Source organism: Sphaeramia orbicularis, chromosome 4 (genome assembly GCF_902148855.1).
Source record: "Sphaeramia orbicularis chromosome 4, fSphaOr1.1, whole genome shotgun sequence".
Classification (NCBI taxonomy): domain Eukaryota; kingdom Metazoa; phylum Chordata; class Actinopteri; order Kurtiformes; family Apogonidae; genus Sphaeramia; species Sphaeramia orbicularis.
The window spans coordinates 14,157,710-14,176,036 of record NC_043960.1 but is presented as its reverse complement, the minus strand read 5'-3'; the positions used below and the strand labels follow the sequence as shown (position 1 = coordinate 14,176,036).

The 18,327-nt window shown below is 36.9% G+C and overlaps 1 long non-coding RNA gene across 1 annotated transcript; it reads left to right on the top strand.

The window, feature by feature from the left end:
* Positions 1 to 1,152: 1,152 nt before the first annotated feature.
* LOC115418482 (uncharacterized) lies at positions 1,153 to 1,433 on the top strand. Its single transcript, XR_003935301.1, has 2 exons — positions 1,153 to 1,254; positions 1,348 to 1,433. It is a non-coding gene; the product is annotated as an uncharacterized LOC115418482 (long non-coding RNA).
* Positions 1,434 to 18,327: the final 16,894 nt, after the last annotated feature.

The following is an 18,327-nucleotide window of genomic DNA, read 5'->3' as shown; positions in this document are numbered from 1 at the left end:
TGATATTGGATTTTTTTCCATTCACATAAACACCATTATTGTAACAGTGTGATCTATTTACAACTATTGCAGTGCAGGATGATGACATGCACGCATAATTAGGACTGCACGATATTGGCAAAACTTGCGATATGGGTGTACAGCATTATGATAACGATAATATTGCGATATTTCTTGTTCACCTAAAGAAGTGCCAATTTCATTTACTAAGAAAAATGTTCCTTAACAATGTTAAAATGAGACAATTGTTTGTATGCTGACTAGGGATGCAAATTATCGATTAATTCATTAATCATTAGTTGGTTGACCTTATCGATTGATTAACAATTTATAGATAAGTTCCTGAGAACCTGAATTTCTTTTTCAAAATGGTCGATAAGAATAAAAGCCAAATATTGTTTATATACTTCATGAAAAAAGCGTGTCATATTCCTAAATGATTGATTTATGGAACCCTCGGATGCAGTCAGTGTTTCCTGTGGAATTCATCTGTTGATGTGGCGGTGTGTAATGGGGGGGTGCACATGCGTGCGTTTCCCTGGTGGGTGGGTGGGTGCACGCACGTGCATTTCGTCAGTGGGGGGGTTACTTGGTCGCACGCGCGCAGTACAGCCAGGGGATGCGTGCGTGTTGTTTGGTAACCGCGCATGTGTGTGCATGACTTTCCGTCCTACTTATAATACTATAGGGGTGGTGCAGTCTGTGCCCCCGCAGAAGCGAAAGTGAAACTTTTTGCTCATTTATCTTTTCCCCACCTCCTGAAGCTTCACAAATGCTCGACATACCTGTGGCCCGAATCAGGAGCCTGGAGGATGTTTTCAACTTCTGTCTCACTGACCGTGGACTAGACCAACCTCCAGGGAAAACACTCCGATACGTTTGTGCGTGTATTTATTCGGGGGTGCACCGCTCCCACAAAAAGATGGGCTGGTCTGTGTTTGGCTCCACCATGTCCATAAAGACATTCTAACACATCAACACCATGATCTGGTTCAATGACTGGCTATCCCAGCTGCGGCGTCACAGCGCGAACAAACCGGCAGCCTTCGGACAGATGTGGACAGGTGGACAAGGGCAATTAACTGACAATTAATAATTTAATCGAGCAAATTCTTATCGAAAATGAATCGTTAGTTGATTAATTGTTTTCATCCCTAATGCTGACTCAATTATTTATCATTTAAGACAAAATACTGTACTACTACAATCAGTTACACAATTCTGTCCAAGAACCTGGTGATGCTGCTACCATAGGTGGTGGTGGTGGTGGTGGTAGCTCCTGGCCTGGTAGCTAGCCGCTGGTGGTGGTGGCTCCTGGCCTGGTAGCTTACCGCTGGTGAGACCTAGACCTTCAGACACAAACATAGTCAAATATTTTGTCATTTTATTCACATGTAACAATGTGTAAATGGCATGGATGTATTTCATAATAACAAAGTGCGGAGTACTGCCATGTAAGAGCTTTTACAAAGCAATATTCCATTGCCTGCCTGGTTTGGTAAGTACTGCATTTAAAAATAAAATCTTTAAATATAATTGTTCAGGCCTTGCCCAAAGTTATTCTCAGAAACTATTCATATCTTTTCAACATTAATAACATGTAAACTTGGATTCAACCAGCAGCAGTAGCATTACTTCAGTTTTTTTTTCCAGAAAAACTAGCATGTTAGAGTGATAGAGAAAACCACTCTGGTACCCCATGACGTGTAAAACAAAGTTAATGGAAAAAAAAAAAAATTAAAAAAATGATTGCACGTCTTTGTGATATGAATGTTGCACACTCTGTTATTGTGATAATACTTTTTCAATATACTGTCCAGCCCTACTTAGGGATGCACCGATGCTGATACCAGTATCGAATATCGGTCCAATACTGAACGTGTGTACTTCTACTCGTACTCGTAGAAGTGCTCTGCTACAAACACACTGATACCACTTTATAGCAGCGTAATGTTCACAGTTAAGTGCAGCAGGTACGTGGCGGAGGAGTAATGTCAGCAGTGTGGAGATTTTTCTAAATAGACTGAAAGTTACGTTAAAGACACAGATGGATACGGATAGAGCGTTCTGTCGGTCCTCTGTGTACATTCTGTTGATAATTCCATCCGTTTTCTGGGTGCTCGCGGATACGTACCCAGACGGAGAATTCGGAGCAGTACCACCGGGAACCGTGGAGGTAGCGGATCTTTTCAAAGACTGTGTGAGTTAGTGAAAAACTGCTGACACATTTATGCCAACTACCCTCATCGATATCAACATTAGTATCCACATTAGTATTAACTCCTCTGTCATCGCCATATTTGTTATTGACTTTTCTTCGTCTCAAAAAACATTACTCTTCTTCCTGGTATTTGTCCAGTATGGTTAATTCAGAGCGGCGCCCTGTGGTGGATTGGTTGAGAAACGCTTATTCCAGCGCAATGACAATTAAATGTCAGTAGCAGCACTTTTTTCTAGTCAGATTAATGACAATGACAATAAAGCACATTTTCAAAAGTAACTAAGAACTGTAATGGTATCATTAAGTACTCATACTGGTACTCGGTATCGGCAAGTACTCAAATCTAAGTACTTTTACTTGGTCCTGAAAAAAGTGGTATTGGTGCATCCCTAGCCCTACTTATGATGTTTAATTGTTGCATCTTTATTTGCATCGATTCAGTAGATTTTATCTTTGCACAATGGCAAATGCACCTAAAGGGTTAATTACATACTTTATTACTTATCACTGTGTGGCTTTCAATGACAACTGAAATCTTATGGTCTGTAGTAGCCTGTTCCTACATTTGAGTAACTGCAGAATGAAACTTTCAAGACACACCCACCAGAGTAAAACATCTTTGTGAAAATAGTTTTAGGTGATGTAAAGAAGTTCCTGATGTGGATTATCCTCTTCATTTAAAGCACAGAGGGTATACAAGGTCCCAGTGGGTGTAATGTCAAAGTGTTGTGGATTATTTTTCTGTTGTTTAATCACCTTGAGCAGGATCTCCTTTACCATTGACCACTGAGCAGCTCAGGACTATGTATGTGTGCGTAGGTGCGTATGAGTGTATATGTGTGTGTTTCCTGATCATTTGGAGCATGAAGAACAGAAAGAGTTTGCAGATTAAGGGAAGCTCAGGGGATTAAGGTCATTTCCTGTGTGTAAGCTGTAAATTAGCCCTGCAGTACCACAGGGGAAAAACAGACCCTGAACCGTAGTCCTACTGAACTCAACTCAAACACAAGTCTCATCAACCACCGCAAACACTTTCTGTACGCCAGTAAAAGTACGACTTAAAATGTTCCACCTGACAAACATTGACAAAATATGCATCGGATGTGGGGATGGGAATAAAAGAGAAATGTGAAAAATGTAGAAAACAGTTATGATGTCGGACTAAAACCCAGAATTCAGACTGATGTAAAGAAGAAACTAGAAGGATACCAAACCCCTGCCAAGGTCCCACATTCCATTAACACATAGTTTAATTTGTTTGGCTTGTTTAGTTGGTTTAGTATCAATGACGTTACATACAAACTGATTTTTTTTTCTTACTTCCTCGTGTATTTACAGTGTATTTCATGTTGAGGGTGTGTATTAAAGTGCCTCAGACCTGCATATGATGCCACATGGTTAGAAAAAAAAAAGATTCCAAGCTCTGCCCTGCCCTTTGACTAAACTTCCTGAAAATCAGCACAGTTGATTGTTGCGCAGTCCTGTTGACAGACAGATGGACAATCAAACACAGTGATCACAGGACTTCAGTAAAAATGCATCTCAGTGAGTATAAAAACAACTTATAGCACAGATGTATAAGGTTTCTAAAGTTTGAGATCAGTCAGAGCTTATGCTGCTGCAAAAAAAATCCACATCCAGTACCCCCCCCCCCCCCACACACACACACACACACACACACAATTTAATGTGTTTAGCTAGAGTTTATGTGACAGTATAATACAGAATGATTAATTTTATTCTCAGGTGTAATCATCAAAACAGTCACATTAACGCAGATGATATGATATATGGATGCTTCTATGAAACTGGTCCCAAAAAACAGGACATGGGGGCTAAAAATTCAAACCAGTTGGAGACTAATGTTACAAAGCAAGTTTGGAAGCACTTTGGGTCTATTTTAAAAGTAAATAGTCACTGAGATAAAAGAGAAACTATTTTTCAGAAAAAAACGAATTTTTATGTTTTTTTACATTATTTTTTATACAAAAATCCACATGTAGCATGGTAAAAAGGACACGAAAATTACATGCTACTATTTTTTGGAGTACCTTTTTATTCTCTCACAGATACATTTTGGGAATCAAACTAATTATGCAAGGCAAAGTGTTTCACAAAAATGACCGCTGTTGCAAAATCACTCATGATTTATTTGTGTTGAAATGGAATGTGAGTGGACACAATGGGTTACATACGAAACCTGGTGTGAGACTGCCGATTCATGAAAAACCCACATGTCTGGATTAGAAAAACAAAGATCATCAAATTTAACACAGTGTCTTTATTTATAGTGGTATATAAGACCATTTCAAGCCATATTTTTTAGATAAATTGCACTGACACCATGGTAGTTTTTCCTGTCCCAATTTTGGTCCTATTTTCAGCCCTAATATTTTATTAAAAATTCCTTCATTTTGCCATGGCTCAGAACAAGAGTAGAATTGTTTTTGCATTTATCTGAGGTCATCATTAGGTATATCCTGGGGGGAAATGTGTCTAAATTTCTCTTTTATTATTGGGTCTAAAAAGCTGGAAAAGTGCCAGGAACCAAAATGTACCCAGTTTCATAGAAGTGCCCATTTATGGAGAATATTACTCATACAGTGTTGATATCTTTGGTGTTGATGTCCATTCCCTTCACTGGTCTATTTGAAGTACATCCTGCACATACAGTGTCACAGACTTTACATTGGATGGAAGCAATAATAAGAATAAAGTTCTTCTGCCTGTTCAGTCTGACTTCATGGTGCCGTGAAGCTCATTTCTGGGTCCAAATAGTTAATTACCGGCAAATGCTGTATCCTCATTTACTTTAACTGCTTTCTTAAATGAGGCACTGGTTAGACTTCAGAAGGGACTAAATACATTTCTTTTACTCAAATGCAGTGATTAGAGCAATTTCCCTTAGTCTGTGTTTTACCTCCAGTAGACTGCGATTCTGAGTGTCTCAAACTCTATTTTAGCTCCATTTCCAGCTTTAGTTTGTATCCACCTGTTGACATAAACCATTATATTATTTAACTTCCCCTGAACTGGACAGCACAGATAAACATGACAAATGAAACATGAGGTGTGAAGATGCAAAACACCTCAGAAAAGCCATAAAGATCCGGTTTGGCCAGTGCAGTGGAGACTGATGTCAGTTGGCTAATGCTTTAAAGGAGTGATGTTTTGCTTTTTTTAAAAATTGAATTATGCATTTTAAAACATTTCCCTGTGGTCTACATAAACTGTAAATGCTATGCTTGGGTCTGAATTCTTTATTAATTCAACTCCACAGGTCCATCTTCAACCCTATTTCTGAGTAATGACAGGAGAAAGGTGGTTTTGAGCGCTGGCCCTTTAAATGCAAATGAGCCACTTCACACCCCACCCCCTCCAGGTTGTTGTCTGTGCTTCTCTGTCCTGTTCAGCCAATAAGTGAACATTTTAGGTAATCGGTTCGAAGTTTGGACATATTTTCAGCATGGACTACAACCACTGCTGCTGACAATTATGGCGTACTCTGAGAAATGTTCATCAGAAGTCTTGACCTCATATGTGCAAATGTTGTGGTGTAACTAGTTACAGACGTAACCAATTAATTACGGGTTGTAGAAATCCACTCGATTTTTTTCCAAAATGAATATAAAGATAGCTTTGCAGCACGTGGAGGGTTCAAATTCAAACTTTTGGAAATATTAGGGTCCCCAAATACACAAATAAATGTACCAAAGACTAATAAAAGTGGGTTATGCAAAATACGACCCCTTTAACGGTGATCCTGCAAGATGGCGGTGCAGACGCATGCAGTGCCACTATGCTCTACAAAATTCATTGCACTGAACAGTAGTATTTTTGCAATGAAAGTAAAGCTTATTCTTTTTTCTTTTCTGTTCTAACATTAGCCCGTTAGTTGTTTATAAATTGTAACTTTACTTTATGTTTCAACTTCTACCTTTTCAGCTCTTTATCGTCACATATAAACTGGTAGAATGACAAGTGGGTATAGCCTTTATATATTTATATGTTCTTATGATAGTATTTTACTGATCCAACCTACTTGAGAATGAATTGAGCTGCATGTGGCCCCTGAATTAAAACGATTTTGACACCTCTGACTGTTATATCTTCAGTATGATTTTTACATTTCGTAAATTCATCCCATCGGCCAGATTGTACCCTGTGGTGGGCCGGTTTTGGTCCACGGGCCATATGTTTGATACCCCTGATTTAAAGGGTTCATCCTTGGTGTATGTCTTACTCGTCCACTAAGATTCACGAAAATGTAATTTTTGGATGAATCTGCTGACAAACAAACCAGCAGACACAGAAAACACCCCCTTACACTGGGCTAATTATTGAACTGAGGCAAGTTAACAAAAGAAATGCAAACAAAAGTTAAAAGTCAAAACTTCAGCCGCAAAATACACCAACCGGAACAATCCTCCGTGCATCCATTCACCTGTTTATCGCTCCATCTGTTGGTCCATCCACCTACAGTTTTTTTTTGTACTGTACAGTTTGCTGAAGCTGCTTCTTTATCATGACTTCAGTCTCTTGAGCTCCTCACTCTTATCTCTTCATTTATCTTTGTCGCCTCTATTCAACTCTCCTCTTTGGCTTTTTTTTTTTTTTTTGTCTCTTTTTATCTCCTATCCTCTCTCCTGCTTTGTCGATCTCTGTTTTCTTTTCTTCTCTCTCATCCCTGAGCTCCTTTGTTTGTTTATTAGTGGCCTTGTTCACTTGTCCTGCACACACGAGTATTTTTTAACAAAGCACTAACTGCCTACATTGTGTTTAGTGGGCTCTGACAACACTTATATTATCGAGATTTTGTGTGTTTGCGTTTGCAGAGAGACCGAGGAAGTTCGAGAACCCGAGTTTCCCCCAGAAGTGTGGGTCTGTGTGGTTTTATTATTGGATTTGTGTGAAGAAAACACAGTCTATATGTTTGTCCATCGCTTAGAATAGTGAGTAGTGTATGTCTGAGAACAGTCTTCCTCTCTCTTCATCTGTTTGTGAGCGACTACCACCACCACTCTGTAACCTCCCCACAGTCCACTCACATGATTCTCAAAAACACAACACAGTCGAACTAAAATAACTCACTGTCGAAGCACCTAATACAGCTGCGTATTGATGGAAGATGTTGGAGATTAAGACCAGTGTTTGGCAGCAGCATCACTACAGACAACAGCATATTCTGTATGTCTGCTGTGCGATGGTGTTTTTCATTTTAGTCATTAGTGATCATTTAACACAGAAGATCTTCCTGCTAGACTCTGGAATAAAATAATGGATGAGTATGTCGTCACTTTTCCATTGACCCTCAATTTACGTGAATATAACTTGCGCATAAAAATGTACCTAATGGAAAAACGACTATTTCGCCCAAACTCTTGTTTTTGGATGAAAAGTTTTTGCATTGGCAAGAGGTGGTTTTTTCGGGCATACCGCAATTGGTATATCACACAAAACTGCAATGGAAAGATCTTTTTCTGCAACTAGAGTCACGTGAATTTAAAAAAAACAAAAAACAAAAACGGATGTCGACGGACATTACATCAAGCAAGGAAGAAGAGTTTTAAAAGAAACATGGCGCGGTATGTGTGGACATACCAGGAAAACGAATTTTTTTAAAATTTAGTACGGGATAGAGGGGTAATATTTAAAAATAATGAATATATCTGTAAGTCAACACAATATTTACATTTGTCACCACGTTTATGGAATGACTTCTCGTGTCATCTCACAATGGAAAGACGTTTTTCCACAACTAGAGTCACGTGAATAAAAAAAAAAAAAAAAAAAAAAAAAAATGGATGTTGATGGACGTTATAACAAGCGAAGAAGAATAACTTTAAAAGAAATATGGCGCAGTATGTGTGGACACACCAGGAATATGAATATATCTGTAAAAAAACACAATATTTACGTTCGTTGCCATGTTTATGGAATGACCTCATGTGCCATCTCGCGATAATAAATAAACAAATCATCGCATTTGTGATTTAATGGAAAAACCGACATTACACATTTCTGTTTTTTGACATTTAGTAAATTTTGGTAAAGTTTTGGTCAGACGTCTAATGGAAAAGCCACTTGTGATTAAGTTAGCAAAGGTCCACACGTTCTTTGCAGATATTTGTTTTAAAAAAAAAGGCTGAGGTAAGAGTGAAAAGTGTAAAAGTCTGGCTTTCTTTTCCTGCCATATATGAAATGCACTGATGGAAACAAATGGATTGAGTCTTGTGTTCATTCCGTTTAGGTGGAAGTCAGTCTTACAAAAATAATCAAAACTAAACTTTAATGAAAGTAGTAGCAAGTAGTGATATTTTATTGATATACCACGGGCATGAAATGAATTATAAAGCAAAATTTCACTTGTAACTCCTTTTATTAATTACTTTTAAAGAAAGTCTGCGCAATATATTGAATTAATTTCAATTAACCAGAAAAAATGCTTAAATTGCAAAATAAAGATTATTCTTCTGGAGGCCTTTCATGCTCAACAAAAAGTCAAAATTTGGCTTGTTTGCGGCTTGTAATACATTTAATTACCTCCGCCAAGGAGGTTATGTTTTTGCCAGGGTTTGTTTGTTTGTTTGTCTGTCCGTTAGTGTGCAACATAACTCAAAAAGTTATGGACAGATTTGGATGAAATTTTCAGGGTTTGTTGGAAATGGGATAAGGAAGAAATGATTAAATTTTGGTGGTGATCGGGGGTGGGGGGGCCCACGGGGGGGCCCACTGATCAGCCTTGGCGGAGGTCTGCGCTCTCCGAGTACTTCTAGTTATGAATGTGATTCAGTCATATATGACATACAATTTTAGTAAAGAAAGTAGTAGAAAGTATTTTTCAGTCACGTTTTGTCTTCAGTTCATGTAGCCAGAAAACAATGTGAATAACATTGAACAGAATGGAGATTAATGTTTTTGGGCTGTATCTTTCAGCTCTACTTTGAAGGTAATTTACTCACGTTTTTTTTTTTAAAAGAAACAACCTCTGTAGAAGCATCCAAGACATATTTGCCTCTTTCTTAGTTTCCTTACCTAAATTTGAGTCTTCTTTGACTATCATTCTCATGTTACTTTTATGTATTTGGTGTAGTTTATGAGTAACATCGTGTTTTTGGGAGTGAGTAAATAAAAAATAAATACAATATTTGTGTTAAAATGTAGTGAAGTATGACATTATCATAAGAAATAAACACCCAAAAAAAGGTAAATATACCTGAAAACTCTACCTAAGTACAAGTAAAAGTAGAATAAATATATAGATATAACCATAATAGAGATTATGGTTTATTTTTTTAATGTCAGAACAATTAAAGGAGCTTATTTCCGTTTGTCTGACAGATTTACATGTACTTGTCATGATGTTGTTTTAATCTAAAAATGAAAACAGTATCTTCTGATGTAGTTAATTTCTTCCTCCATGCTTTGCTGCATTTTTCTGGGTGCAGCTTTAGTGCAGTGATGTTTCATTTAATGTAACTAGTAGCTTTGCTCATTACACTTCCTCAGTAGCCCAGCACTGATTAAAACTTCCCCTTTTCCCCCGCTAGCTCCACTGGTCACATTTCATTTTGTACTTTTCTTTATGGGGATGATGAGGGAGATTTTCTGTCTGGATAAGAGCATTGGCTAAACGCCCGAAATGAAAAGTGTGAAAATAAAAGCATCAGTGATGACAGTGGCGTACTGACATAACAGTAAAGCCTGTGACCTTTCGGTGCCACCCACTCACACATATACACAGAAGTGTTTTCAGTGTCCCTCTGTGCCTCTGCAACACAGACGTCTCTGTTTTTCCTCGTGGAGCTCAGAGCCGAGTTGTTGGTTTAATTAAGACAAAAGTGGCTCTGAAAATCCTCCAAATGTGAGCGCTCCAAACCCCCCGTGGAGCCGAGAGGAAATGGAACGACGGAAAGATAGAAGAAGAAGAAGAGAGGGTGCGAGATAATGAATCGGCAAATCCTGTATTTAAAAAGAGATGGACCCGTCAAAATGGGACTAAAGAAGAGCTGGAGTGGATAAATTAACCTCTGCGTGACTTGAGTGGGTTTACGGTACATGTGCCTGCCGAGATATCTGAGAGACAAACTGGTGCAAGTGGCTCATGCACACAACACGAGTACGAACAGATGTAGCATTAACAATAAAAAAACACTGAAGTAAAGGAAGGAGGTTTTACAGTGGCTAAACATGTAGGATTCCATCTTAAGTTGTCTCAACAAGGGAAAAGTACACTTAAATGTGTTTATAGTCATAAAAAAGAGGGAATTAATCTGCTTTTTAACAAACTTTAACCTAGGGCTGTGCAATTAATCGAAATTCAGTTACGATTTCGATTATTACACGCAACGATTACAAAAATTATGTAATCGAGAAAAAACGATTATTAATTTTGAGTTGTTTTAATTCACGCGCACGCAAGCTCCCATGAGTTGCTCTGCCCCGCCCCCCTCTAAGCTACAGCTGCCTGTTAGCCGGCAGGTCCACCCCAAGAGGAAAGTTGTACCTAGCGGTCTGGAAAAATGGCAGGAGAATCACAGCAGAAGTGCTTGGTAAACAAAAAAGGCAAGTCAGATTCAATTGTATGGAATCACTTTGGGTTTGATGAAGAAGACGAAGAGCAAAAACACATCACGTGCAAAAAGTGTTTCGTTGTTGTGTCCGCACCGACCGCTAACACAACAAACCTTTGTAACCATCTGAAGTTTAACCACCGCCGCCTTTATCATATTCTTTATCTTATGAAAAACTAAAACGCATAAAAACAACTTCGTCCGCAATGCAATCTTCAGTCTCCGAATCTCTTTACGCTGCAACTCCCGTATTAACCTAACCTAACCCGTATAACCCTAACGTACGTATTCTACAGGGTGTCCCATAAGTAGGATACATACATACATACATTTCCATACATAGGAAAAATAAACGTTTCTTGACATAAACCATTTTTATTTATTTAATATGCTCTATATGACTGCCATTTTGTCGGGAACACATTTCAATGTGTGTCCTCCAATGCTGAAGAACTATAAAGAAGAAATATAAAGAAATACATGTTAGAACCATATGTATTACAGGGGTTGGACAAAATAATGGAAACACCTTCTATGATGCCACAATGTTAGGTGTTTCCATTATTTTGTCCAACCCCTGTATGTCTCCTGTGTATGGAGACTTATAGGACACCCTGTAGATGGCTGTTGTATACAGAAGGCCTTAACTGAAACCTCACAGCACGCCACTGAATTTACTATGTTTCATACTACATTGAACATACTTAAATTTATAATTTGCACTTTAGGTGAGGGTTTTTTTTTTTTTTATTGCTACAGTTCTATGGCAAGTCTATAGCAGTTTAATTACAGTGCACTATTTGTTTACAAAAGGAAACATACTTGAATTTACAGTACGCTTATTTGATTTCAAAGATTTTTTTGTTTTGTACAAAAGTGAAAATGCTTTGCTTTAGTGGTTAAAAGCTTTATTTATGTTTAAAGAGTATATTTTACATTGTTTTGCAAGAAAAAAATAAACAGCTTTAAGGTTAACAAATAATCGTTTTTAATAATCGTGATTTCAATTATTGCTAAAATAATCGTGATTATTTTTTTTTTCTATAATCGAGCAGCCCTACTTTAACCCTTTATAACCTACCATAGCATGAATTAGTATAGTATGCATTTATATACATACTGCCATTTTTTAAATATTTACTATACATCAGTGGTTCTCAGTCTTTTTCTGTCACCCCTCCTTTGGAGGACAGAAAATCTCCAGTCCCCCCTCAACCCCAACAATATTGTAACAGTGGTGTAATTATAACTTTTATTGTAAGAAACATCAATATTGTAACACTACTTTTTGCTTTTTCTTGAAAAATTTGTTGTTCAAATTAAAAATAACTCAGATTTTTACTTGAACAATATAAATAAACTCAACCAGACTGCTCCCTGAGACAATATTTTTCTAAATGAAAATAAAGTGCAATTATCTTACAACTATGACAATAAAGTTACTTTTTTTTTTAGAACGACAAACAAATTTCGGCAACATAGATGAACATTTTAACAATATCGGTAGCTGCAACATTGCACATCTCATAACATTAAAGTGCAAACTGTACAAACTGCAAAAACAGAAACATTGCACATGTTTCGTTTCCAGTCCAATCCTTGTCCATTCTCCAAACCTAAACTCTTTGTCTAGTCTAGTGACAGATCACCATGGCAGTAGATTTGTTTGTTGTACGTCCCTAAAATGAGTCCAGGGTGCTCCAACGCTAAAACATTAGTTCCACCTGCTACACGTTCTAACCTGAAGAAAAAAAAAAAACACCCAGGAGAGATCCCATGCCCCCCTGGCAAGCCTTCCTGCCTCACAGTTTCAGAAACACTGCTATACATCAATACAACCCTTATATCCCAAACGTAATCCATACTAATTGTAAACTAAAAATTGCAATGAACCACAAAAAACTTTTTTTTTTGTTTTAAATTTTAATAATTTTTTTTTTTTTTTACACATTTTTCTTAATTCATAAATGTCATAGCTGTATAACTAGCTAGCCACAATTAAAATGACATCACTTCCTGTTGTTGCAAGCAGTGATGCGTAAGAAAACCACTGTATAGTTCATTTTCACAATGTGATTTTATGTATTAGCTATATAATTTGTATTTTACTTCCATTTCTTGTAGATTTGTGCATATGCAAATCTTGTATTTTTTAAATTTTTTCTGCTTTATTAATGTATTCTGTTCATATTATTTATTGCTTTTATCTCTTCACACTTGCTTTCCTTTTTTTTTTGCATGTGTTTTTTCAAGAGTGTTTTTGTATGTAACTGAGCTATTATGACCAAGTAATTTCCCTTGTGGATCAATGAAGTTTGTCTAAGTCTGTATATATATTCCAATGCAGGACGTTCTGTGAACACCAGATCAGATCTATTAGGCATCCGTGTCTGGATTATCATGTTTTTATTGTTTGTGCTTCTTACTGGATATCTGCAAACCCATCAGTGGAAGGAAACGGTGCTCTGGGACAGGTTGGATGAGCGATACGTTATTGAAACTCCTCCAAAGTCCTGTTTAAACCATGTGAACAGGAAAATGCCATAACAAGGGAAATAAAACTCCCCGTAAGAGTCCATAGTAGTAATAAATACTGGTAAATATGTGTTCTGAGTTTGTAAAACCACACAAAAATGTTACCAAACACTCAGTCAAATGTGAATCCATTATCATATCATTGACTTTATAGTTAGTGTAGTAGATTTAAATGTCATGTCTCTCTCTTTTAAGGCTGCAAGTCTGGGGGAAATAAAAAAGGTCGTTCGAGTGCAACCTGAAAAATGGATGCACTGTCTGTAGCAGCTTTATTGGACTTGAACAGTTGTACATATTTGAGTCAGAATCCAGTTCAGAGCCAGTTCTTGTTCTTCTTAGAATGGTTATTTTATCTCCTGTTTATGCAAGATAACAAAATGTATTGTTGACAAGTAAAACCAAGCTGCAATTGAACTAATGCGCTAACATTGATTGTCATTTGGTGTTTCCAGCCACTGTTTTTCAAGCTTTTATAGTCATTGTAGTCCTTTTACTGTCTTCCTTCCCTCTTTGTATTTCCTGATCTGTTATTTTGACCTTCTCACGTCTCAATGTTATTGGTTTTTATCCATTGTGCAGTTTGCATCTTTTATCCTCTTGTCTTGAACTTCATCATCTCTGACTTGCAATTGTTTGGCTTTTTGGTTTTGTGTTGTGTTGTGACATTACCCTCCGAGTTTCCTGTCAAAGCACTTTGTAAACGTCTGTTTTTAAAGGTGACATATAAATAAATGCATTACTATAATGTGATAGAATCTCCAGATTTCAAACTCGTTCTAGTTCAGGGGGCCACATACAGCCCAATTAGACCTAAAGTGGGTCGGACCAGTAAAAATAGTAACACAGTGCCCTTTAAATTATGTCAATTCCAAAATTTTCTTTGTTTAAGAAGGATAAAAGTAAAATCACAAAATGAAAATGTTTACATCTACCAACTATGCTTTTAAAAAAATGAGAATAACATGAACAACCTGTTATTATGACAATATTTTCCTGATCCAACCCACTTAAGAATGAATGGGCTGTATGTGGCCCCTGAACTAAAATGAGTTTGACACCCTTGACTGTTATATATTCACTATACTTTTTTACATTTCGCAAATTCATCCCATGGGCCGGATTGGATCCTGTGGTCATTCACCCTTTAAATGATATCAATTCCAAAATGTTCTCTGTGTTTTAGAATGATAAAACTAAAGTTAGAAAATGAAAACGTATACATCTACAAACAATCCTTTAAAAAAATGGGAATAACATGAACAACCTGAAATTTCTTAATAAGATTAAGTGCAATTTTAACAATATTATGTCTCAGCTTATCTTTTACATGTATGTGCATTACAACTTACAGATCACAGTGGATCTACAAAGGCACAAAAGCTTTAGTAACAAGCAGAATATTGTTAAAATTGCTCTTATTTTTCTAAAGACATTCCAGGTTGTACGTGGTTGTTCAGGTTATTCGCATTTTATGTGAAAGGATAGTTTGTAAATATAAATATTTTAAGGTAATTGTACTTTTTTACACTAAAACAAAGAGGAAAATTTGGTGTTGTCATTATTTATCATTTATAACACTGGGTTACAAAAAAATGTTTTTTGCAAGTTGTCTAGGTTTTTTCAACTGAATTAGGACCATTTTGCACCGCTAAATCCAAAAATGACATCTGTTTTTCCCAATCAGGTCAGGTTTTTTTTGCTAATTTGATTTTTTTTATTTATTTTTATTTTATTTTATTGAATTTTTATCTTGGTCACCAAGTTTAATACCAAAATAAGATTGGTAAGCACACTTTATGAAACTTGTGACTTGATTCCTGTTAGGTACAATGGTGTATTCACCGCAGATGTAGCAGAATACATCAGGCTTATTTTTGCAAGATCTTCTAGTCGAAGCCATTTCATTCACCTGTCATATTAAAAAAACCATCAATCATAAATTGGCTAAAGTAAAATCTTCAGAACTCGTTTATTGCAAGAAATATGAAAGAATTTTGTATCATATGATGTGAAAATGCCCATACATGTAAGCAAAAATGTTAAAAATCCAATATGTAGCAAAGTTCAGAAAGTTGACCTGATTGAGCAAAATTAATGTGATTTTTGGATTCAGCACACCAAAATTATCCTAAATCAGCTCAAAAAACTTAAACAATAAATTTGTTGTTGACAGTGTAATGCTATAATTTTACTGGTCCAACCCACTATATGTGGCTCCTGAACTAAAATGATTTTGACATCCTTGACCGTCATCATCACCGTATTTTTTGCATTTCACAAGTTCATCCCATGGGCTGGATTGGACCCTTGGGAGGGCCGGTTTTGGCCTGCAGGCCGCATGTTTCACACCCTTGCTTTAGACCAGGGGTCAACAACCCTGGTCCTAGAGAGCCACTATCCTGCATGTTTTAGATGTATCCCTCTTCCAACACACCTGATTCAAATGATAACCCTATCATCAAGCTCTGCAGAAGCCCAGTAACGACCATCAGGTGTGTTGGAAGAAGGAAACATCTAAAACATGTAGGATAGTGGCTCTCTAGGACCAGGGTTGCTGACCCCTGCTTTAGGCAAACCTGATAAGAAGTAGCACTAATAGGAGGCAAAATACACTGTAAATCATAGAATGATTTTAGACATAGTCCTATAATTCACAGCAGATGAATTAAAAATAATACAGCCAGGTTATGCAAGATGAAAACACCAATGAGGTCACTTTAAACTCACAAACACACAGAGTAAAGAGACGGAGGATTTGAAGCAGAGCAGGCAGACACACCTGAGAACCTGCATGCTCTGTTTGAGGAGGGAGACCTGTTGTTACTTGCCTCTAGGCTGGGTTCACACACACACACATACACGCAAACACACACACAGACTGTGACTAAACAAACCAACTAGCCCAGGTGTGTGTGCGCATGTGTATGTGTGTGTGTGTGTGTGTGTGGGCAGGCAGACCCTCCATCAGCATCCTGTCACACACAAGATGTTTATCCAATTTGTCAAGATAATCTTTCCTCAAACTGGCTGCCAAGGAGGGAGCCTCAGCTCTCTTACTCACTCACACACACCTGGGGGAAGGTTCACCGATACCTACTGAAATGGAGGAGAGAGCCTCCATCTTGCTGGCAGGTAGCTTGTGTTGATGTGTGTGTGTGTGTGTGTGTGTGTTTGTTCTTCAGGTCACAAACCTAATCAAGCAGAATTTGTTTAAAATTCATGTGAAAGTGAAATTTCCAGTGTGAGTTTTTCAGCAGTTTTAAAATGGCAAGACCCAGACCATCATTTTCATGTAATAAGGACCTAATTGCAGTGTTTTCATACCTGTATTATATTTGAGCCAGTACTGTGTCTCTTCTTTAAAAAAAAAATCTTCTTGTGGACATGTGTTGTAAATTAGAGTTGTTTTTTTTTTCCAGGCTCTTAATACAGTCCATCTGGTACTTATATGTATATTATATGTTGCAGGTCCAATCCCATATTTATGTCAAATAAATAGTTAAATGAATCTATCTAAACTAATGCTATGTTCACACTTTAGGTGCTAATGCTCAATTCAGATTTTTTTTTTTTTTTTCTGAAATCTGATTCTTTTGTGTGATTGTTCACATTATATTTTAAATGGGACTGTCATCAGACTCATGTGTGAACAGCCCTGAAGTGAAAACGTGACGTCACAGGCAGCACACTGTATTCACTGAAGTAAATATTGATGTTGTGGGCGCAGAATTGTGACGTCTCATACATTTCAATGACGTAAAAGTTGGATGAAATGCGAAAACTGAAAAACATCAGCTCTGTATCCGTAGATCTTGATTTCAGACCACAAATGAAAGTGGCCTGTGTCAGAACAAAAAAAAAAAAATCAGATTTATGCTGTTCAGACTGTTTAAAGAAAATCATATATGGGCAAAAAAGTCAGATTTCAACCAGTTTTGCTTTTCTGCATTAAGTGTGAACCCAAACTTAATATATTTTCTGAAAAACGTCTAATACTTCATATAAACAAACAGTTCCAACCAATACAATAATTACAATCTATTGCACTACTGACTCTATATCACAGATGATCCTAATGTGCCATATGATCCTCCTTTCAGAAGAGCTAAATGGATTGCACCATTAAATAAATAAATAAAAGCACTGACCAAACTATTACTCCAATAATATGTATTTTAAATCAGCAGAATGCAGTTAAAACCTTATTTTGCATGATGTATTATGATGGATTAACCTGGGAGTGTTAGATTCGTTAACAGTTATTCTTTATAATAGTGCGAGGTTCATTCATTTATCCTTGAGCTTCTTTGTTTTTCTTCTGCTGATATTGTAAAGTTTAGATACTGAATACTAGTTGAGCTCTGCTTGTGGTTGTTGACATCCAACCGTGCAGTTTAATCCTGGTTTTACACAGATGCTTTGCTAAAACAACAATGTAAAACACATTAGGCATCTTTTATGTTATTATGAAAAGTGTAATTATAATTTCAGTGTGTTGAGCCTATAGCAGGCTTCTGCTGTCTAGGTAATTAATGGGAAATGTTGCTTTTTATCCAATATTCATTATTTTAGTACAAAAAATAATGTGTAAAAAGCAACGTGATATCATGACTCGCGTAAATATACACAACACTTTTAATTAGCGTGTCATCTGTACGCATTATAAGCTTTCTGCATGTATGTTCATGGTGTGTCAAATACCACGTACTGAGGGTTAGTGTTATGTGAACTGGAGATCTTGATGTAAATTGACACATGATTAAATAGCGTTGAATAATACGCGAAAGAACGAAAATGCGTATACCACGCCAAGTGCCATGAGAACTGGTGTGACAACGTGATTTCATGAGATCAGTCTTGGAAATAGTGTCATCTTTAATGGAATACTTAAATCGCATTAGCAGCATATGTGATTGATTTATAAAATTGTACAGTGATCTCTTTTTCATCAGTCCGCTCTACCACCCATTACCCATATTTGAATGTTTTGTATTTTAA